Source organism: Pseudophryne corroboree, chromosome 4 (genome assembly GCF_028390025.1).
Source record: "Pseudophryne corroboree isolate aPseCor3 chromosome 4, aPseCor3.hap2, whole genome shotgun sequence".
Classification (NCBI taxonomy): Eukaryota; Metazoa; Chordata; class Amphibia; order Anura; family Myobatrachidae; genus Pseudophryne; species Pseudophryne corroboree.
The window spans coordinates 370,998,772-371,022,709 of record NC_086447.1 but is presented as its reverse complement, the minus strand read 5'-3'; the positions used below and the strand labels follow the sequence as shown (position 1 = coordinate 371,022,709).

Genomic DNA, 23,938 nt, shown 5'->3' with positions numbered 1-23,938 from the left:
TTCCAGTCAGTGTATGTGTTCCCTCCTCTGCCTCTCATACCAAAAGTACTGAGAATTATACGGCAGAAGGGAGTAAGAACGATACTAGTGGCTCCGGATTGGCCAAGAAGAACTTGGTACCCGGAACTTCAAGAGATGCTCACGGAGGATCCGTGGCCTCTACCTCTAAGACGGGACCTGCTTCAGCAGGGACCGTGTCTATTCCAAGACTTACCGCGGCTGCGTTTGACGGCATGGCGGTTGAACGCCGAATTCTAAAGGAAAAAGGCATTCCGGAAGAGGTCATTCCTACACTGGTAAAAGCCAGGAAGGAGGTGACTGCACAACATTATCACCGCATTTGGAGAAAATATGTTGCGTGGTGTGAGGCCAGGAAGGCCCCCACGGAGGAATTTCAACTGGGTCGATTCCTACATTTTCTGCAAACAGGATTGTCTATGGGCCTCAAATTGGGGTCCATTAAGGTTCAAATTTCGGCCCTGTCGATTTTCTTCCAGAAAGAATTGGCTTCAGTTCCTGAAGTTCAGACTTTTGTAAAAGGAGTACTACATATACAGCCCCCGGTTGTGCCCCCAGTGGCACCGTGGGATCTTAATGTAGTCTTGGATTTTCTCAAATCCCATTGGTTTGAGCCGCTCAAATCGGTGGAGCTGAAGTATCTCACATGGAAAGTAACCATGCTACTGGCCCTGGCTTCAGCCAGGAGAGTATCAGAATTGGCGGCTTTATCATATAAGAGCCCATATCTGATTTTCCATTCGGACAGGGCAGAACTGCGGACGCGTCCTCATTTTCTGCCTAAGGTGGTGTCAGCGTTTCACCTGAACCAGCCTATTGTGGTGCCTGCGGCTACTAACGAGTTGGAGGATTCCAAGTTGTTGGACGTGGTCCGGGCATTGAAAATATATATTTCAAGAACGGCGGGAGTCAGAAAGTCTGACTCACTGCTTATATTGTATGCACCCAACAAGATGGTGCTCCTGCTTCAAAGCAGACGATTGCTCGTTGGATTTGTAGCACAATTCAACTTGCACATTCTGTGGCAGGCTTGCCACAACCTAAATCTGTCAAGGCCCATTCCACAAGGAAAGTGGGCTCATCCTGGGCGGCTGCCCGGGGAGTCTCGGCATTACAACTCTGCCGAGCTGCTACTTGGTCAGGGGCAAATACGTTTGCAAAATTCTACAAATTTGATACCCTGGCTGAGGAGGATCTTGAGTTCTCTCATTCGGTGCTGCAGAGTCATCCGCACTCTCCCGCCCGTTTGGGAGCTTTGGTATAATCCCCATGGTCCTGACGGAGTCCCCAGCATCCACTTAGGACGTTAGAGAAAATAAGAATTTACTTACCGATAATTCTATTTCTCGTAGTCCGTAGTGGATGCTGGGCGCCCATCCCAAGTGCGGATTGTCTGCAATACTTGTACATAGTTATTGTTACAAAAAAATCGGGTTGTTGTTTGTTGTGAGCCGTCTGTTCAGAGGCTCCTACGTTTGTCATACTGTTAACTGGGTTCAGATCACAAGTTATACGGTGTGATTGGTGTGGCTGGTATGAGTCTTACCCGGGGTTCAATATCCTTCCTTATTGTGTACGCTCGTCCGGGCACAGTATCCTAACTGAGGCTTGGAGGAGGGTCATAGGGGGAGGAGCCAGTACACACCACCTGATCCTAAAGCTTTATTTTTGTGCCCTGTCTCCTGCGGAGCCGCTATTCCCCATGGTCCTGACGGAGTCCCCAGCATCCACTACGGACTACGAGAAATAGAATTATCGGTAAGTAAATTCTTATTTTTTTACCCCAAGTCACATCTCAGCAGAAAAAGACACCGTCTTTTCAGCCTCAGTCCTTTCGTCCCCATAAGGGCAAGCGGGCAAAAGGCCAGTCATATCTGCCCAGGGATAGAGGAAAGGGAAGAAGACTGCAGCAGGCAGCCCATTCCCAGGAACAGAAGCCCTCCACCGCTTCTACCAAGTCCTCAGCATGACGCTGGGGCCGTACAAGCGGACTAAGGTGCGGTGGGGGGTCGTCTCAAGAGTTTCAGCACGCAGTGGGCTCACTCGCAAGTGGACCCCTGGAGCCTACAAGTAGTATCCCAGGGGTACAGATTGGAAATTCGAGACGTCTCCCCCTCGCAGGTTCCTGAAGTCTGCTTTACCAACGTCTCCCTCCGACAGGGAGGCAGTATTGGAAACAATTCACAAGCTGTATTCCCAGCAGGTGATAATCAAAGTACCCCTCCTACAACAAGGAAAGGGGTATTATTCCACACTATATTGTGGTACTGAAGCCAGACGGCTCGGGGAGACCTATTCTAAATCCGAAATATTTGAACACTTACATACAAAGGTTCAAATCAAGATGGAGTCACTCAGAGCAGTGATAGCGAACCAGGAAGAAGGGGACTATATGGTGTCCCTGGACATCAGGGATGCTTACCTCCATGTCCCAATTTGCCCTTCTCACCAAGGGTACCTCAGGTTCGTGGTACAGAACTGTCACTATCAGTTTCAGACGCTGCCGTTTGGATTGTCCACGGCACCCCGGGTCTTTACCAAGGTAATGACCGAAATGATGATTCTTCTTCGAAGAAAATGGACGATCTCCTGATAAGGGCAAGGTCCAGAGAACAGTTGGAGGTCGGAGTAGCACTATCTCAAGTAGTTCTACGACAGCACGGGTGGATTCTAAATATTCCAAAATCGCAGCTGTTTCCGACGACACGTCTGCTGTTCCTAGGGATGATTCTGGACACAGTCCAGAAAAGGGTGTTTCTCCCGGAGAAGAAAGCCAGGGAGTTATCCGAGCTAGTCAGGAACCTCCTAAAACCAGGAAAAGTGTCAGTGCATCATTGCACAAGGGTCCTGGGAAAAATGGTGGCTTCTTACGAAGCGATTCCATTCGGCAGATTTCACGCAAGAACTTTTCAGTGGGATCTGCTGGAAAAATGGTCCGGATCGCATCTTCAGATGCATCAGCGGATAACCCTGTCTCCAAGGACAAGGGTGTTTCTTCTGCGGTGGCTGCAGAGTGCTCATCTATTAAAGGGCCGCAGATTCGGCATTCAGGACTGGGTCCTGGTGACCACGGATGCCAGCCTGAGAGGCTGGGGAGCAGTCACACAGGGAAAAAATTTCCAGGGAGTGTGATATAGTCTGGAGACATCTCTCCACATAAATATACTGGAGCTAAGGGCAATTTACAATGCTCTAAGCTTAGCAAGACCTCTGCTTCAAGGTCAGCCGGTATTGATCCAGTGGGACAACATCACGGCAGTCGCCCACGTAAACAGACAGGGCGGCACAAGAAGCAGGAGGGCAATGGCAGAAACTGCAAGGATTCTTCGCTGGGCGGAAAATCATGTGATAACACTGTCAGCAGTGTTCATTCCGGGAGTGGACAACTGGGAAGCAGACTTCCTCAGCAGGCACGACCTCCACCCGGGAAAGTGGGGACTTCATCGGGAAGTCTTCCACATGATTGTGAACCGTTGGGAAAGACCAAAGGTGGACATGATGGCGTCCCGCCTGAACAAAAAACTGGACAGGTATTGCGCCAGGTCAAGAGACCCTCAGGCAATAGCTGTGGACGTTCTGGTAACACCGTGGGTGTACCAGTCGGTGTATGTGTTCCCTCCTCTGCTTCTCATACCCAAGGTACTGAGAATTATAAGACGTAGAGGAGTAAGAACTATACTCGTGGCTCCGGATTGGCCAAGAAGGACTTGGTACCCGGAACTTCAAGAAATGCTCACAGAGGACTCATGGCCTCTGCCGCTAAGAAGGGACTTGCTTCAGCAAGTACCATGTCTGTTCCAAGACTTACCGCGGCTGCGTTTGACGGCATGGCGGTGGAACGCCGGATCCTAAGGGAAAAAGGCATTCCGGAAGAGGTCATTCCTACCCTGGTCAAAGCCAGGAAGGAGGTGACCGCACAACATTATCACCACATGTGGCGAAAATATGTTGCGTGGTGTGAGGCCAGGAAGGCCCCACGAAGAAATTTCAACTCGGTCGATTCCTGCATTTCCTGCAAACAGGAGTGTCTATGGGCCTCAAATTGGGGTCCATTAGGGTTCAAATTTCGGCCTTGTCAATTTTCTTCCAGAAAAGATTGGCTTCAGTTCCTGAAGTCCAGAAGTTTGTCAAGGGAGTACTGCATATACAACCCCCTTTTGTGCCTCCAGTGGCACTGTGGGATCTCAACGTAGTTCTGGGATTCCTCAAATCACATTGGTTTAAACCGCTCAAATCTGTGGATTTGAAATATCTCACATGGAAAGTGACCATGCTGTTGGCCCTGGCCTCGGCCAGGCGAGTGTCAGAATTGGCGGCTTTGTCTCACAAAGCCCATATCTGATTGTCCATTCGGACAGGGCAGAGCTGCGGACTCGTCCCCAGTTTCTCCCTAAGGTGGTATCAGCGTTTCACCTGCACCAGCTTATTGTGGTACCTGCGGCTACTAGGGACTTGGAGGACTCCAAGTTGCTGGATGTTGTCAGGGCCCTGAAAATATAGGTTCCAGGACGGCTGGAGTCAGGAAAACTGACTTGCTGTTATCCTGTAGGCACCCAAAAAACTGGGTGCTCTTGCTTCTAAGCAGACGATTGCCAGTTGGATGTGTAGTACAATTCAGCTTGCACATTCTGTGGCAGGCCTGCCACAGCCAAAATATGTAAATGCCCATTCCACAAGGAAGGTGGGCTCATCTTGGGCGGCTGCCCGAGGGGTCTCGGCTTTACAACTTTGCCGAGCTGCTACTTGGTCAGGGGCACACCCTGGCTGAGGAGGACCTGGAGTTCTCTCATTCGGTGCTGCAGAGTCATCCGCACTCTCCCGCCCGTTTGGGAGCTTTGGTATAATCCCCATGGTCCTGACGGAGTCCCCAGCATCCACTTAGGACGTCAGAGAAAATAAGAATTTACTTACCGATAATTCTATTTCTTGTAGTCTGTAGTGGATGCTGGGCGCCCATCCCAAGTGCGGATTATCTGCAATACTTGTACATAGTTATTGTTACAAAAATCGGGTTATTATTGTTGTGAGCCATCTTTTCAGAGGCTCCGCTGTTATCATGCTGTTAACTGGGTTCAGATCACAGGTTGTACAGTGTGATTGGTGTGGCTGGTATGAGTCTTACCCGGGATTCAAAATCCTTCCTTATTGTGTACGCTCGTCCGGGCACAGTATCCTAACTGAGGCTTGGAGGAGGGTCATAGGGGGAGGAGCCAGTGCACACCACCTGATCCTAAAGCTTTTACTTTTGTGCCCTGTCTCCTGCGGAGCCGCTATTCCCATGGTCCTGACGGAGTCCCCAGCATCCACTACGGACTACGAGAAATAGAATTATCGGTAAGTAAATTCTTATTATAAGTTGTAATGCTGTAAGGGTACAAGGTGCCGTTTCCTGGGATAAATGGCAGCCTGCAGCAGCTGAGGAACCACACAAGTCCAGTTTCCGGTACAACTGGCCCCAGCCAGTTTTTTATTAGACAGAAAATAAAACAAACAGCAAAAGAAAATACCTTGCCTGTCCGGCACTAACTAAACACAAGATGTTCCTAACTATCACTAAACAAAAAACACAGAGTTCTCCAGTACCCTGTATAGCTCACTGGTATCAGGAAGCGTGTCTCTCACACAGAGATCCTACAGTCTTCCCAGGCAGTCTGCACACCCTAATCAGGCCAGCAGCTCTATAACACTCTTACACAGCTGAAAGCCTGATTAGCCTTCTGTGAGGCCAAAGACCCGAACTGGGCCCAATGTCTGGAACTTGCCCCATCTCTCTTTCAGGGTCCTTACCCAGCTTTTCCAACAAACTGAAAAGGTTCTAACAAAACAAAACATATTCCCAGAAGTTTTCATTTTTTTCTAATACATGTAAGACAAGAACCTGGGACAAACATACCTGCCCTCAAACACTATCCCAGTGTTCTTGTCACATATCCCTCTCCCCTGTTTCGACCTAGGGGCCGGAACACTTGTAGCCCCCAGACAGAAGATGCGGGACAATGCATCTGCGTTGGCCAATTGTGTACCCGGTCTATGTTCAACAGTAAACTTAAAATCCTGCAACGCTAGAAACCATCTAGTTACCCGAGCATTCTTGCCTCTATTTACATACATCCATTTTAAAGGGGCATGATCCGTCACTAGTCTGAATTGTCTACCCAAGAGGTAATATCTCAAGGTATCTAGTGCCCACTTAATGGCCAAAGCCTCCTTTTCCACAATGGCATACCTTTTTTCATGCTCATTGAGTTTCCTACTCAAATAAATGATAGGGTGTTCATCCCCATCTCTGGTTTGGGACAGCACAGCACCTATCCCTACCTCTGAGGCATCTGTCTGTACCACAAATTCTTTTGAAAAATCTGGTGTTATCAACACCGGTTGTGAACACAAAGCCACTTTTAACGCTTGGAACGCTTTTTCTGCATCAGGGTTCCATTTCACCATATTTGACTGCTTCCCTTTGGTAAGGTCTGACAACGGCACCGCTGTGGTCGCAAAATTGGGAATAAACCGTCTATAGTACCCAGTAATTCCCAAAAAAGCCCTTACCTGTTTTTTTATTCACTGGACGAGGCCAGTTTTGAATAGCATCAATTTTATTAAATTGGGGCCTAATCAGACCTCTGCCTATGGTGAAGCCCAAGTATTTGACCTCCTCCATTGCGAGGCAGCACTTCTTTGGGTTAGCAGTTAACCCTGCCTCTCTGATTGAGTCCAGTACTGTTTGTACTTTAACCAAATGGGACCCCCAGTCTGTACTGTGAATTACCACATCATCCAAATAGGCAGCTGCATATTTTCTATGGGGCCTCAAAATTTTATCCATCGCCCGTTGAAAGGTTGCTGGAGCCCCATGCAACCCAAAGGGTAACATCTTATACTGGTACAGCCCCTCCGGAACCGAAAAGGCTGTTTTTTCTTTGGCGCTATCAGATAAAGGTATTTGCCAGTAACCTTTGGTCAGGTCCAACGTGGTGAGAAACCTGGCTGTTCCCAGCCTTTCTACAAGCTCATCCACACGGGGCATGGGGTATGCGTCAAACTTGGACACCTCATTTAACTTACGAAAGTCATTACAGAAGCGTATGCTACCGTCGGGCTTCGGGATGAGCACTATGGGACTGGACCACTCACTGTTAGACTCCTCTATGACTCCAAGTTCTAACATGGTTTTAACTTCTTTAGAAATAGCTTCTCGCTGAGCTTCAGGAATCCTATATGGCTTTAAATCAGGCCTGGCCAACCTGTGGCTCTCCAGCTGTTGTAAAACTACAAGTCCCATCATGCTTTGCCACAGTTTTGCTATTACGGAAGGCTCAAACTGTGGCAGGGCATGCTGGGATGTGTAGTTTCACAACATCTGGAGAGCCACAGGTTGGCCAGGCCTGCTTTAAATGAACCCTGACCCCTGGTTCTGTGACAATGTCATGTTTTATTATGGTCGTTCGGCCAGGCAGCTCTGAAAATATCTCCCTATTTTGGATGAGAAATTCTTTAACCTGATTGTTCTGATCAGCTGATAATGTCTCTGACACCTTCACTGCGGGAAGTAACCGGGGTGAAGACACCGAAGGGCAAGGCTCCGCTGACAGAGACAACCTATCTTTCCAGGGTTTGATTAAGTTAACATGGTAAATCTGTTCGGGTTTTCTCTTTCCCGGCTGGTATACTTTGTAATTAACCTCATTCACTTTTTCCCTAATCTCAAATGGACCCTGCCATTTAGCTAGGAATTTGCTTTCCACAGTGGGTACCAAAACAAGAACTCTATCTCCAGGAGCAAATTCCCGTATCTTGGCACTCCGGTTATAGACCCTCTGTTGAGCACTTTGGGCCTGTTCCATGTGCTCTCTGACAACAGGTACCACGGCTGCAATCCTATCCTGCATTTGTGTTACATGTTCAATAACGCTCCTATAAGGAGTGGGCTGTCCTTCCCACGTCTCTTTGGCAATGTCCAACAGCCCTCTGGGGTGTCTACCATACAACAAATCAAATGGAGAAAACCCCGTAGAGGACTGAGGAACTTCTCTGATGGCCATTAACAAGTAGGGCAACAAACAATCCCAGTTTTTCCCATCTCTCTCAACAACCTTTTTTTAACATACTTTTTAATGTTTTATTAAACCTTTCCACCAACCCGTCAGTTTGGGGATGGTAGATGGACGTCCTGAGGTGAGTGACCTTAAATAATTTCCACAATTCTTTCATGATCCTTGACATAAATGGAGTACCTTGGTCAGTCAAAATTTCTTTTGGTATTCCCACTCTACTAAATACCTGCACCAGCTCCCTAGCTATCGCCTTGGTTGTGATGGTGCGTAAAGGGACAGCCTCAGGATATCGAGTGGCATAGTCCATAATTACCAGGATATACTGATGGCCCCGAGCAGACTTTAACAAGGGCCCCACGAGATCCATGGCTATTCTGTCAAACGGGACCTCTATAATAGGCATGGGAACTAGTGGGCTCCTAAAATGGGGTCTAGGGGCATGATACTGGCATTCAGGACAGGAAGAACAATATTCAGACACTTCTTTATAAACCCCTGGCCAGAAGAACCTTTGTAAAACTCTTTCAGTGGTTTTTTCTGCCCCTAAATGTCCTGCGGTAACGTGACTATGTGCTAAATCTAGTACCGTTCTCCGATAAGGCTGGGGAACTACCAGCTGTTCTACCACATCCTCACCCTTTTTGACAATGTGGTACAAGAGCTCATTACAGATGGCCATGTGGGGATATATAACCCTGTCACCTGGTACCACAGGTTCCCCATTAACAACCTTAACATTCTCTCTAGCCTTTATTAAGGTAGGATCCTTTAACTGTTCAGACGCAAACAGATCCTTCTTTACCTCCAGGTCAGGCACGCTTTCAGTTCTAACTACTATGTCTCTGTTCCCAGCAAGAGGGTCCTCACTGGACTCCCCATCTGTCACTTCCCCAGCCAAACTAGCAAAAGGCAAAGGGTCAGAAAGTTCCGAAGACACACGTACATCCCTACAATCACCGGTATTATCAACTGGCTCTTTACTTCTCACATCTGTTGATAACCGTGCTTCCCACAGTTTCCAAAAATGAGGAAAATCCCTCCCTATTATGGCCTCATGCACCAAGGTGGGGACCAGTCCCACTTTAACCACTGCTGACCCACAACAAGTTTCTATATTCACTTCAGCAGTGACATAATGTTGGGTATCCCCATGTATGCAAGTTACCCCAATAGGTATTTGCTGGACCTTTAAGGGGTTCACTAACCCAGCTTTCACGAGGGTAACTAAACTTCCTGAATCTAGCAAGGCCTCTACCCGGTTACCCTCTAAGAGCACATCACACATTTGTTTTTCCAGCTCAGGTGAAGGTACCACAGTACAGGCTAACCTAGCAAAGAAAGACATTCTGCGACATTCAAAGGCAGCATCACATTGCATGGGTTCTTGCGTGACTGGGCAATTGGCAATAACATGACCTGGCATACCACACCTAAAACATTTAACCACACGATTATCAACCCGTTTGGGCAGCATAGACCGTTCTAGCCCCATTGGCCTGTCTCCAGGGCCAGTGTTTACAGTCTCTCCAGCCTTGCGTTCTCTTAACCGCCCAGCAACGTTTTCCCACGGAACAGTCTTACCAGTCTTTACTGAAGGGCGCTGTCGAGGATCTATGGGTTGCTGGGTGGTCATCAGTAGTTCCTCTGCTGCCAAATACCTCTCTACCATGTCCACTAATTGGTCAGCAGTACCCGGGTTTCCATGGCTCACCCACTTGCGCAGGACCATGGGCAAAGATCTCAAGTAGTGGTCCATGACGACTCTTTCAACCATCTGGGGACCAGTTAATGTCTCTGGCTGTAGCCATTTTTTTGTTAGCTGGATAAGGTCGTGCATCTGGGAGCGCGGAGGCTTCTCCATGGCGTACACCCAACGGTGCACCCGCTGTGCTCGTACTGACAGCGTGACTCCCAGGCAGGCCAGGATCTCAGTCTTTAGTTTATCATAGTCACGAGCCTCAGCAGGGCTTAAATCAAAGTAAGCTTTTTGGGGCTCACCTGACAGGAAAGGTGCCAGCAGACTGGCCCACTGTGCTTTCGGCCAGTTCTTACGCTCAGCAGTCCTTTCAAACGTGGTCAGATAGGCCTCCACATCATCAGCCTCTGTCATTTTCTGCAGGAAGTGACTGGCCCGTATAGAACTAGAGCTGGTCGGAGCACTGACGGCCACATCTCCAACCCGAGCTGCAAGTCTCTGCACCACTTCTGCTAAGGCCTCTCTATCCTGACGCTGTTGCCTGTAAAGTTCGTCAACAGCTGCCTGCTGTTGTCTCCTATTTTACTCCATTGCCACCTGCTGCTGTCTGTTGGCCTCTTGCTGAGCCGCTGTAGCTTGCAGCAAGGCTTTAAGCAGTTCCTCCATGTCGACAGATTTTTCAGGCGGCTTTGTAGCTGCTTTCACCCAGGACATATATCAAACCCTCGGGGTGAATCTCAGCAATTTCACACTGTGCTGTATCTGCATAAACCACCGTTTTCTGCAGGCCTCATAAAGCTGCTGCTTTCACTTATGCGCAGAGCGGCATGCTCGCATTCTCCACCAAGTTGTAACGCTGTAAGGGTACAAGGTGCCGTTTCCTGGGATAAATGGCAGCCTGCAGCAGCTGAGGAACCACACAAGTCCAGTTTCCGGTACAACTGGCCCCAGCCAGTTGTTTATTAGACAGAAAATAAAACAAACAGCAAAAGAAAATACCTTGCCTGCCCGGCACTAACTAAACACAAGATGTTCCTAACTATCACTAAACAAAAAACACAGAGTTCTCCAGTACCCTGTACAGGGCCGGTTCCGGGGCTCCTTGCGCCCCGCGCGAAAATAGGGGGCGTGGCTTCATACAGGGGGCGTGGTCAGTTACGCCCCCTGTACTGTAGTAGGATGTGCGGTGCTCGATGACGTCATCGCGCACCGCACAGCAAAGGTCCTCTCCATGAAGGAAAACTAGACGCTAAGCGTCTAGTTCCCTTCGTGAAGAGGACCTTTGCTGTGCGGTGCGCGATGACGTCAACGGGCACCGCACATCATTACAGTTAAGGTCCTCTCCAGGAAGGGAAACTAGACGCGTAGCGTCTAGTTTCCCTTCACAGCGGGCAGCCCACGAAGGGAAACTAGACGCATAGCGTCTAGTTTCCCTTCACAGGACAGCGGGGCAGCGGGCAGCGGCAGCGGGGGGCACCACAGCAGCAGCGGATCTTGCCATGGTGCGGCGCCCTCCGGAAGGCGGCGCCCCGGGCAAAAGTCCTGCTTGCCCGTGGCAAGATCCGCTACTGCCTGTATAGCTCACTGGTATCAGGAAGCGTGTCTCTCACACAGAGATCCTGCAGTCTTCCCAGGCAGTCTGCACACCCTAATCAGGCCAGCAGCTCTATAACACTCTTACACAGCTGAAAGCCTGATTAGCCTTCTGTGAGGCCAAAGACCCGTACTGGGCCCAATATCTGGAACTTGTCCTATCTCTCTTTCAGGGTCCTTACCCAGCTTTTCCAACAAACTGAAAAGGTTCTAACAAAACAAAATAAAACATATTCCCATAAGTTTTCATTTTTTCTAATACATGTAAGACAAGAAGCCCTCAAACACTATCCCAGTGTTCTTGTCACAATATATATATATATATATATATATATATATACACACACACACACATACACACACACACACACATATACATACACATATATATATATATATATATATATATATATATATATTAGGGCTGGGCAAGTTAACGCGATAATATCGCGTTAACGCATTAGCTAATTAACGGGCGACAATTATTTTAACGCGCACCGGCAGCTGCCTTGGAAGGACAGACTCTAAGCCGCGGCGCTATTCTAACTACAATGCCGTCCGTGAGCCAATCGGAGGTCACGGACCGGCAGCCAATCAGGAGCTGCCATTTGGCAGCTACTGATTGGCTGCCAGCCCGTGACCTCCGATTGGCTCACAGACGGCATTGTAGTTAGAATAGCATTGCAGCTCTGTTCCTCCTTGCCGTGGCTGCCTGGCGGTTCGCAGGCAGCTGGCCCTGTCCCGATCTTTGCTGCTGCCTCCCGGGTCCCCTCAAAATGTAAGTTTTGTAGAATGCAGGGGGGAGGAATGGGCAGCAGTGCAAGTATGCGGGAACTTAGATATCTGGCACTGGGGGGGGGGGATGTATACCTGGCACTGGGAGCATATCTGGCACTTGGGGAACTTGTGTACCTGGCACTGGGGTATAACTGGCACTGGGGGCATATCTGGCCCCGAGGGGCATGTATACCTGGCACTGGGGGCTTACCTGGCACTGGGGGCATATCTGGCCCTGGGGGGCATGTATACCTGGCACTGGGGGCTTATCTGGTACTGGGGGATATCTGGCACTGGGGGCATATCTGGCACTGGGAGGACATGTGTACCTGGCACTGGGGGCATATCTGGCACTGGAAGGACATGTGTACCTGGCACTGGGGGTATATCTGTCATTGGGGGGCATGTATACCTGGCACTGGGGGAACATCTGTCACTGGGGGGGCATGTATACCTGGCACTGGGGGCTTATCTGGCACTGGGGGATATCTGGCACTGGTGGGACATGTGTGGTGCATACAGTAGTTAGCTGCAGGCAGCCATGGAGACCGTGACAGCGCCGGTGCCATTTCAAGTGTATTGCTGGCCACCAGCGAGCCAATAGGAACTTGAGTACTGGCAGCCAACCAGGAGCACAATACACTACTTTTGAATTCATTATTGAATCTTGCGCATAACAATGCGATTAATCGCGATTAATCTATGAAAATCATGCAATTAATCGCGATTAGAAATTTTAATCGTTGCCCACCACTAATATATATATATATATATATATATATATACACACACACACGTACATATATATTTCTCTGACGTCCTAAGTGGATGCTGGGGACTCCGTCAGGACCATGGGGAATAGCGGCTCCGCAGGAGACAGGGCACAAAATTAAAAGTTTGACCACTAGGTGGTGTGTACTGGCTCCTCCCCCTATGACCCTCCTCCAAGCCTCAGTTAGGTTTTTGTGCCCGTCCGAGCAGGGTGCAATCTAGGTGGCTCTCCTAAAGAGCTGCTTAGAAAAAGTTTGTTAGGTTTTTTATTTTCAGTGAGTCCTGCTGGCAACAGGCTCACTGCAACGAGGGACTTAGGGGAGAAGAAGTGAACTCACCTGCGTGCAGGATGGATTGGCTTCTTAGGCTACTGGACACTAGCTCCAGAGGGACGATCACAGGTACAGCCTGGATGGGTCACCGGAGCCGCGCCGCCGACCCCCTTGCAGATGCCGAAGAGAGAAGAGGTCCAGAAACCGGCGGCTGAAGACTTCTCAGTCTTCATGAGGTAGCGCACAGCACTGCAGCTGTGCGCCATTGCTCTCGGCACACTTCACACCAACGGTCACTGAGGGTGCAGGGCGCTGGGGGGGGCGCCCTGGGCAGCAATGAAAGTACCTATTCTGGCTAAAAATACATCACATATAGCCCCTGGGGCTATATGGATGTATTTAACCCCTGCCAGGTTGTCAGAAAAACGGGAGAAGAAGCCGCCGAAAAAGGGGGCGGGGCCTATTCTCCTCAGCACACAGCGCCATTTTCCTACACAGCTCCGCTGCTAGGAAGGCTCCCAGGCTCTCCCCTGCACTGCACTACAGAAACAGGGTAAAAACAGAGAGGGGGGGGCACTTATTTGGCGATATTAATAATATTTAAGCTGCTATAAGGGGAACACACTTATTTAAGGTTGTCCCTATATATTTATAGCGCTTGGGTGTGTGCTGGCAAACTCTCCCTCTGTCTCCCCAAAGGGCTAGTGGGGTCCTGTCTTCTATCAGAGCATTCCCTGTGTGTCTGCTGTGTGTCGGTACGTGTGTGTCGACATGTATGAGGACGATGTTGGCGTGGAGGCGGAGCAATTGCCTGTAATGGTGATGTCACCCCCTAGGGAGTCGACACCGGAATGGATGGCTTTGTTTATGGAATTACGTGATAGTGTCAGCACGCTGCAAAAGTCGGTTGACGACATGAGACGGCCGGCAAACCAGTTAGTACCTGTCCAGGCGTCTCAAACACCGTCAGGGGCTGTAAAACGCCCTTTACCTCAGTCGGTCGACACAGACACCGACACGGACACCGAATCTAGTGTCGACGGTGAAGAAACAAACGTATTTTCCAGTAGGGCCACACGTTATATGATCACGGCAATGAAGGAGGCTTTGCATATCTCTGATACTGCAAGTACCACAAAAAGGGGTATTATGTGGGGTGTGAAAAAACTACCTGTAGTTTTTCCTGAATCAGAGGAATTGAATGAAGTGTGTGATGAAGCGTGGGTTACCCCCGATAGAAAACTGCTAATTTCAAAGAAGTTATTGGCGTTATACCCTTTCCCGCCAGAGGTTAGGGCGCGCTGGGAAACACCCCCTAGGGTAGATAAGGCGCTCACACGCTTATCAAAACAAGTGGCGTTACTGTCTCCAGAAACGGCCGCCCTCAAGGACCCAGCTGATAGGAGGCTGGAGAATACACTAAAAAGTATATACACACATACTGGTGTTATACTGCGACCAGCAATCGCCTCAGCCTGGATGTGCAGTGCTGGGGTGGCTTGGTCGGAATCACTGACTGAAAATATTGATACCCTGGATAGGGACAATATTTTATTGACTATAGAGCATTTAAAGGATGCATTTCTTTATATGCGTGATGCACAGAGGGATATTTGCACTCTGGCATCAAGAGTAAGTGCGATGTCCATATCTGCCAGAAGAAGTTTATGGACGCGACAGTGGTCAGGTGATGCGGATTCCAAACGGCATATGGAAGTATTGCCGTATAAAGGGGAGGAATTATTTGGGGTCGGTTTATCGGATTTGGTGGCCACGGCAACAGCCGGGAAATCCACCTATTTACCTCAGGTCACCTCCCAGCAGAAAAAGACGCAGTCTTTTCAGCCGCAGTCCTTTCGTTCCTATAAGAACAAGCGGGCAAAAGGACATTCATATCTGCCCCGAGGCAAAGGAAAGGGTAAGAGACTGCAGCAAGCAGCTCCCTCCCAGGAGCAGAAGCCCTCCCCGGCTTCTGCAAAGGCCTCAGCATGACGCTGTGACCTTACAAGCGGACTCAGGGGCGGTGGGGGGTCGCCTCAAGAATTTCAGCGCACAGTGGGCTCACTCGCAGGTGGACCCCTGGATCCTGCAGGTAATATCTCAGGGTTACAGGTTGGAATTCGAGACGTCTCCCCCTCGCCGGTTCCTAAAGTCTGCTTTGCCAACGTCTCCCTCCGACAGGGCGACGGTATTGGAAGCCATTCACGAGCTGTATTCTCAGCAGGTGATAGTCAAGGTACCCCTTTTACAACAGGGAAAGGGGTATTACTCCACGCTATTTGTGGTACCGAAGCCGGACGGCTCGGTAAGACCTATTCTAAATCTGAAATCTCTGAACCTGTACATACAAAAACTCAAGTTCAAGATGGAGTCACTCAGAGCAGTGATAGCGAATCTGGAAGAAGGGGACTTTATGGTGTCCTTGGACATCAAGGATGCTTACCTCCATGTCCCAATTTGCCCTTCACACCAAGGGTACCTCAGGTTCGTGGTACAAAACTGTCATTATCAGTTTCAGACGCTGCCGTTTGGATTGTCCACGGCACCCCGGGTCTTTACCAAGGTAATGGCCGAAATGATGATCCTTCTTCGAAGAAAAGGCGTATTAATTATCCCTTACTTGGACGATCTCCTGATAAGGGCAAGGTCCAGAGAACAGCTGGAGGTCGGAGTAGCACTAACTCAAGTAGTGCTCCAACAGCACGGGTGGATTCTGAATTTTCCAAAATCCCAACTGATCCCGACGACACGTTTGCTGTTCCTAGGGATGATTCTGGACACTGTTCAGAAAAAGGTGTTTCTTCCGGAGGAGAAAGCCAGGGAGTTATCCGAACTCGTCAGGAACCTCCTAAAACCAGGAAAAGTGTCTGTGCATCAATGCACAAGAGTCCTGGGAAAAATGGTGGCTTCTTACGAAGCGATTCCATTCGGCAGATTCCATGCACAAATTTTTCAGTGGGATCTGCTGGACAAGTGGTCCGGATCGCATCTGCAGATGCATCAGCGGATAAACCTGTCGCCAAGGACAAGGGTGTCTCTGCTATGGTGGTTGCAGAGTGCTCATCTGTTAGAGGGCCGCAGATTCGGCATACAGAACTGGGTCCTAGTGACCACGGATGCCAGCCTGAGAGGCTGGGGAGCGGTCACACAGGGAAGAAACTTCCAGGGCGTGTGGTCAAGCCTGGAGACGTCTCTTCACATAAATATACTGGAACTAAGAGCAATCTACAATGCTCTAAGCCTGGCAAAACCTCTGCTTCAGGGTCAGCCGGTGTTGATCCAGTCAGACAACATCACGGCAGTCGCCCACGTAAACAGACAGGGCGGCACAAGAAGCAGGAGGGCAATGGCAGAAGCTGCAAGGATTCTTCGCTGGGCGGAAAATCATGTGATAGCACTGTCAGCAGTGTTCAGCCCGGGAGTGGACAACTGGGAAGCAGATTTCCTCAGCAGACACGATCTTCACCCGGGAGAGTGGGGACTTCATCCAGAAGTCTTCCACATGATTGTGGTCCGTTGGGAAAGACCAATGGTGGACATGATGGCGTCCCGCCTCAACAAAAAACTGGACAGGTATTGCGCCAGGTCAAGAGACCCTCAGGCAATAGCTGTGGACGCTCTGGTAACACCATGGGTGTACCAGTCAGTGTATGTGTTCCCTCCTCTGCCTCTCATACCCAAGGTACTGAGAATTATACGGCAAAGGGGAGTAAGAACGATACTCGTGGCTCCGGATTGGCCAAGAAGGACTTGGTACCCGGAACTTCAGGAGATGCTCACGGAAGATCCGTGGCCTCTACCTCTAAGAAGGGACCTGCTTCAGCAGGGACCTTGTCTATTCCAAGACTTACCGCGGCTGCGTTTGACGGCATGGCGGTTGAACGCCGGATTCTAAAGGAAAAAGGCATTCCAGAGGAAGTCATCCCTACCCTGATTAAAGCCAGGAAGGAAGTGACTGCACAACATTATCACCGCATTTGGAGAAAATATGTTGCGTGGTGTGAGGCCAGGAAGGCCCCCACGGAGGAATTTCAACTGGGTCGATTCCTACATTTCCTGCAAACAGGATTGTCTATGGGCCTCAAATTGGGGTCCATTAAGGTTCAAATTTCGGCCCTGTCGATTTTCTTCCAGAAAGAATTGGCTTCAGTTCCTGAAGTCCAAACTTTTGTCAAAGGAGTACTACATATACAGCCCCCGGTTGTGCCTCCAGTGGCACCGTGGGATCTCAATGTAGTTTTGGATTTTCTCAAATCCCATTGGTTTGAGCCACTCAAATCGGTGGATTTGAAATATCTTACATGGAAAGTAACCATGCTACTGGCCCTGGCTTCGGCCAGGAGAGTGTCAGAATTGGCGGCTTTATCGTACAAAAGCCCATATCTGATTTTCCATTTGGACAGGGCAGAACTGCGGACGCGTCCTCAGTTTCTCCCTAAGGTGGTGTCAGCGTTTCACCTGAACCAGCCTATTGTGGTGCCTGCGGCTACTAGCGATTTGGAGGACTCCAAGTTGCTGGATGTTGTCAGAGCATTAAAAATATATATTTCAAGGACGGCTGGAGTCAGGAAGTCTGACTCGCTGTTTATACTGTATGCACCCAACAAGCTGGGTGCTCCTGCGTCTAAGCAGACGATTGCTCGTTGGATTTGTAGCACAATTCAACTTGCGCATTCTGTGGCAGGCCTGCCACAGCCTAAATCTGTCAATGCCCACTCTACAAGGAAGGTGGGCTCCTCTTGGGCGGCTGCCCGAGGGGTCTCGGCATTACAACTCTGCCGAGCAGCTACGTGGTCAGGGGAGAACACGTTTGTAAAATTCTACAAATTTGATACCCTGGCTAAGGAGGACCTGGAGTTCTCTCATTCGGTGCTGCAGAGTCATCCGCACTCTCCCGCCCGTTTGGGAGCTTTGGTATAATCCCCATGGTCCTGACGGAGTCCCCAGCATCCACTTAGGACGTCAGAGAAAATAAGAATTTACTCACCGGTAATTCTATTTCTCGTAGTCCGTAGTGGATGCTGGGCGCCCATCCCAAGTGCGGATTGTCTGCAATAATTGTACATAGTTATTGTTACAAAAATCGGGTTATTATTGTTGGGAGCCATCGTTTCAGAGGCTCTTTTCGGTTATCATACTGTTAACTGGGTTCAGATCACAAGTTGTACGGTGTGATTGGTGTGGCTGGTATGAGTCTTACCCGGGATTCAAAATCCTTCCTTATTGTGTACGCTCGTCCGGGCACAGTATCCTAACTGAGGCTTGGAGGAGGGTCATAGGGGGAGGAGCCAGTACACACCACCTAGTGGTCAAACTTTTAATTTTGTGCCCTGTCTCCTGCGGAGCCGCTATTCCCCATGGTCCTGACGGAGTCCCCAGCATCCACTACGGACTACGAGAAATAGAATTACCGGTGAGTAAATTCTTATTATATATATATATATATATATATATATATATACATACACACACATATATATATATATATATATATATACACACACACACACACACACACATATACATATATATATATACACACACACACACACACACACACACACACACACACACACACTGGGGTAAAAAAGTATTTGGACAGCCACTGATTGTGCAAGTTGACCCACTTAAAAAGATGAGTGAGGTCTGTAATTTCCATCATAGGTACACTCCAACTGTGAGAGACAGAATCTGAAGAAGAAAAAAACAGGAAATCACATTGTTTAAATATTTGGACACCTACCAAGCAGCAAGATTTCAGGCTCTCACAGACCTGTTACTTCTTCTTTAAGAAGCTCTTCTATCCTCCACTAGTTACCTGTATTAATGGAACCTGTTTGAACTGGTTATCTGTATAAAAAACACCTGTCCACACCCTCAAACAGTCAGACTGCTACCTCTCCACCATGGCCAAGACCAGAGAGCTGTCTAAGGACACCAGGGACAAAATTGTAGAGCTGCACAATGCTGGGATGAGCTACTCGACAATAGGCAAGCAGCTTGGTGAGAAAAGATCAACTGTTGGCGCAATTATTAAAAAATGGAAGAAATGCAAGATCACTGACAATCTCCCTCGACCTGGAGCTCCATGAAAGATCTCACCTCATGGGGTATCAATGATCTTGAGAACAGTGAGGAATAAGCCCAGAACTACACGGGGGGACCTGGTCAATGACCTCAAGAGAGCTGGGACCACAGTCACAAAGGTTACCATTAGTAACACACTACGTCGTCATGGATTGAAATCCTGCAGTGCATGAAAGGTTCCCCTTCTTAAGCCAGCACATGTCCAGGCCCGTCTAAAGTTTGCCAGTGACCATCTGGATGATCCAGAGGAGGATTGGAAGAATGTAATGTGGTCAGATGAGAGCAAAATCGAACTTTTTGGTATAAACTCCACTCGCCGTGTTTGGAGGGAGAAGAATGATGAATGGCATCCCAAGAACAACATACCCACTGTGAAGCATGGGGGTGGAAACATCATGCTTTGTGGATGCTTTTCTGCAAAGGAGACAAGACGACTGATCCGTATTAAGGAGAGGATGAATGGGGCCATGTATCGTGAGATTTTGTGCAAAACCTCCTTCCCTCAGTAAGAGCATTGAAGATGGAACGTGGCTAGGTCTTCCAGCATGACAATGACCCCAAACACACCGCCCGGGTGTGGCGGTGTGGCTCCGTAAGAAGCATTTCAAGGTCGAGGAGTGGCCTAGCCAGTCTCCTGACCTCAACCCAATAGAAAATCTGTGGAGGAAGTTGAAAGTCCGTGTTGCCCGGCGACAGCCCCAAAACATGACAGACCTAGAGAAGATCTGCGTGGAAGAGTGGGCCAAAATACCTGCTACAGTGTGTGCAAACCTGGTCAAGAACTACAGGAAACGTTTGACCTCTGTAATTGACAACCGAGGTTATATTACAAAGTACGGAGTTAAACTTTTTGATTGTCCAAATATTTATTTTCCGCAAAAATATACAAGAAAATTGTTTAAAAATCATGCAATGTGATTTTCTGGTTTTTTTTTTCAGATTCTGTCTCTCACAGTTGAAGTGTGCCTATGATGGAAATTACAGACCTCTCTTATCTTTTTAAGTGGGTCAACTTGCACAATCGGTGGCTGTCCAAATACTTTTTTGCCCCAGTGTGTGTATATTATATATATATATATATATATATACACACACACACACACACACACACACACACGCACACTATATAGGGTGGCACTCGCGAGCCTTACTGTTTGTGACTTCTTTATTAGTATATATAATTTATTTGTTAACAGTTTCTTATATAGCACAGCAAATTCTGTTGCGCTTTACAATTGGACACAATGATAAAACAAAACTGGGTAATAAACAAACAGTCACAGAGGTAGGAAGGCCCTGCTCGCAATCTTACAATATGTAGAGAAATAGGCATTGATACACAAGGAAAGGCACTATCTATTGCATATTTGTCCACCGGATTGCAAAGGTTCTAGGTGGGCTGCATGATATCACATCACAGCAATGATGAACCATGGTCAGAAAGAAGGAAAAGTGAAGAAAGAGGAAATATGTTGAGGATATGTGCGGACTGTACAGTGGGGATATAATCGGATAGGAAAGCTTATGAAGGTTGAGTGAGCGGTTCTGGAATGTGATAAGCTAGTCTGAAGAGGTGAGTTTTCAGGGAACGTTTGAAGGTTTGGAGACTAGGGGAGAGTCTTATTGTGCGTGGTAGGGCATTCCACAGAGTGGGTGCAGCCCAAAGAAAGTCCTGCAATCGTGCATGAGAGCAAATAATGAGTGTGGATGAGAGACGTAGATCTTGTGAAGAGCGGAGAGGTCTGGTTGGGAGATATTTTGAGATGAGTGAAGCGATGTACATTGGTGTAGTATGGTTAATGGCCTTATGTGTGAGAAAGTATTTTATATCGAATACGGTAGAATACAGGTAACCAGAGGGCATCTGCAGATGATGAATGTCTAGCAAGGAAGATTAGCCTGGCATCTGCATTCAGAATCGATTGTAGTGGTGAGAGTCTCTTTTTGGTAAGACCAGTAAGAAGACTATTGCAATAATCAATGCGGGAGCTAATGAGAGCATGGATTAGAGTTTTTGCAGTGTCTTGTGTAAGGTATGGTTGTATGTTGGATATGTTTTTTAGATGCAGGTAACATGATTTTGAGACAAATTGAATGTGGGGAGCAAAGGACAGTTCTGAGTCAAGTATGACACCAAGGCAGCGAGCTTGTGGGGTAGGATTGATTGTTGAGTTCTCAACAGTGATAGAGATATCAGGTTGGTAACTACTATTGGCCGGTGGAAATATAAGTGGCTCTGTTTTGGAAATATTAAGTTTGAGGTGGCGAGGTGACATCCAAGATGAAACAGCAGAAAGACATTCAGTGACCCTGACCAATACAGATGGTGACAAACCTGGGGAGAATAGGTAGATCTGAGTATCATCTGCGTACAGATGATTGATATATATATATATATATATATATATATATATATATATATATATATGTGTGTATATATATATATATGTGTGTATATAACATTTTCAATGCACGATTATTTCACCATATACACTATTTTAATATAATGATCTGAGACTGTTTTGATCATCCTGATGAAAATTTAGCTAGAATAAATAGGCCTTGAAAGGGTGTATCACCACTGGCTGCCATGTAGTCATTCCTTATATGCGTGGAGTACCGCTTCTTTTTGGAACCTATAAGATGGCGCCCCCACACTTTTTCACCTGAGGAACTGGGTATTTGGGATGGGGGGGTTCCGAAGATTTGCCTAAGGTGCTGAGAATCCTTGCACCGGCCCTGCACTACTTTGATATCTTGGCTGTGTGCTTAGGTTCGTTGTCCTGCTGAAAGATGAACCATCGCCCCATTCTGAGGTCAAGAGAGCTCTGGAGCAAGTGTTCATCCAGAATGTCTCTGTACATTGCTGCATTCATCTTTCCCTCTATCCTGACTAGTCTTCCAGTTCCTGCTGCTGGAAAACATCCCCACAGCATAATGCTACCACCACCATGCTTCACTGTAGGGATGGTATTGGCGTGGTGATGAGCAGTGCCTAGTTTCCTCCAAACTTGACGCCTGGCATTCACGCCAAATAGTTCAATCTTTGTCTCATCAGACCAGAGAATTTTGTTTCTCATGGTCTGAGAGTCCTTCAGGTGCATTTTGGCAAACTCTAGGCTGGCTGCCATGTGATTTTTATTAAGGAGTGGCTGTCTTCTTGCCACTCTACCATACAGTCCTGATTGGTGCATTGCTGCAGAGATGGTAGTCCTTCTGTAAGGTTCACCTCTCTCGACAGAGGAATGCTGTAACTCTGACAGAGTGACCATTGGGTTCTTGATCAACTCCCTGACTAGGTCCCTTCTCCCCCGATCGCTCAGTTTAGATGGCTGGCCAGCTCTAGGAAGAATCCTGGTGGTTCCAAACTTCTTCCATTTACGGATGATGGAGGCCACTGTGTTCATTGGGTACTTCAAAGCAGCAGATATTTTTCTGTTCCCTTCCCCAGATTTGTGCCTCGAGACAATCCTGTCTCGGAGGTCTACAGACAATTCCTTTGACTTCATGCTTGGTGTGTACTCAGACATGCCTTTCCAAATCATGTCCAATCAACTGAATTTACCACAGGTGCACTCCAATTAAGCTGTAGGAACATCTCAAGGATGATCAGTGGAAACAGGATGCACCTGAGCTCAATTTTGAGCTTCATGGCAAAGGCTGTGAATACTTATGTACATGTGATTTCTTAGTTTTTAAACTTGTGTGTAGAATTTTGAGGGGAAAAATTAATTTATTCCATTTTGGAATAAGGTTGTAAAATAACAAAATGTGGAAAAATTGAAGCACTGGTAATACTTTCCGGATGCACTGTAACTTTGACAGGGCAGGTGAGCCCTTCTCAGCTCTGGACCCCATAGCAGCTGCACTGCCTGCACCTATGTTAGCTACGCCCTTGCCCTCACTGTATCCCCAGATACCAGATTGTTTTTTTCAGTTAAGGAGACACCCAAGGTCATTCAAGAAATAGATTTTAGGTTTTAGAGTGATAGATCTTCCTTTATGTTCATAAATAAGTTTAAATGGCAATAAAAAGCCATATTAGAGGTTTTAAAGTAATGAATATATTATGCATCCAGCCTTCATAAACAGTCCACCTCAACCATCTATGATAACTCTAAAGAGATAGATGGGGTTGATGCAGAGTTGGAAGTATAATTAATGTTCTCTTTCCATTACTCAAAAGAAATGTATTTTTGCACACATGCAGAGCTGTACTTATTTCTTATGCACACAGCTCTGCATCTGCAGTATTTACAGGTCTGCTGAGACTTTGGGCAGGCCAGGTGATGGGGGTGTGGCCACTGTAAAGGGCGTGTCTATGACCCCTTGTTGTATACATTACCATGGTGAATGCCACCGTGAAGAGGTCAGAACTGCAGTAATCTTTACCCGTTCCCTATCTCATTCAAAGACGCAGCAGCAATGTGAACTGCAACCATCACTGAATCAGGCTCAATATTGTGTCTGGATTACATACTCTCACTTCAGCAACTACTTCTTCAGCTGTAAAGCTACATTAAAATGGCAAATATACCACTGATATCTCCTGGTGAAAAATGAGCACATACAGTACTATCCTTGCAGAGCTGAACGCATCTTAAGCTCTGCAAGGTCCTTTTTTGTGGTACATTTTACAACTACATTAGTTTAACATGTGCCAGCTCAGC

At 47.8% G+C, this 23,938-nt stretch overlaps 1 protein-coding gene across 1 annotated transcript in view; it reads right to left on the bottom strand.

The window, feature by feature from the left end:
* The window catches only part of LOC134910916 (matrix metalloproteinase-23-like), a 99,636-nt gene that overhangs the window by 38,832 nt on the left and 36,866 nt on the right, over positions 1–23,938 (bottom strand). The window lies entirely within an intron of this gene.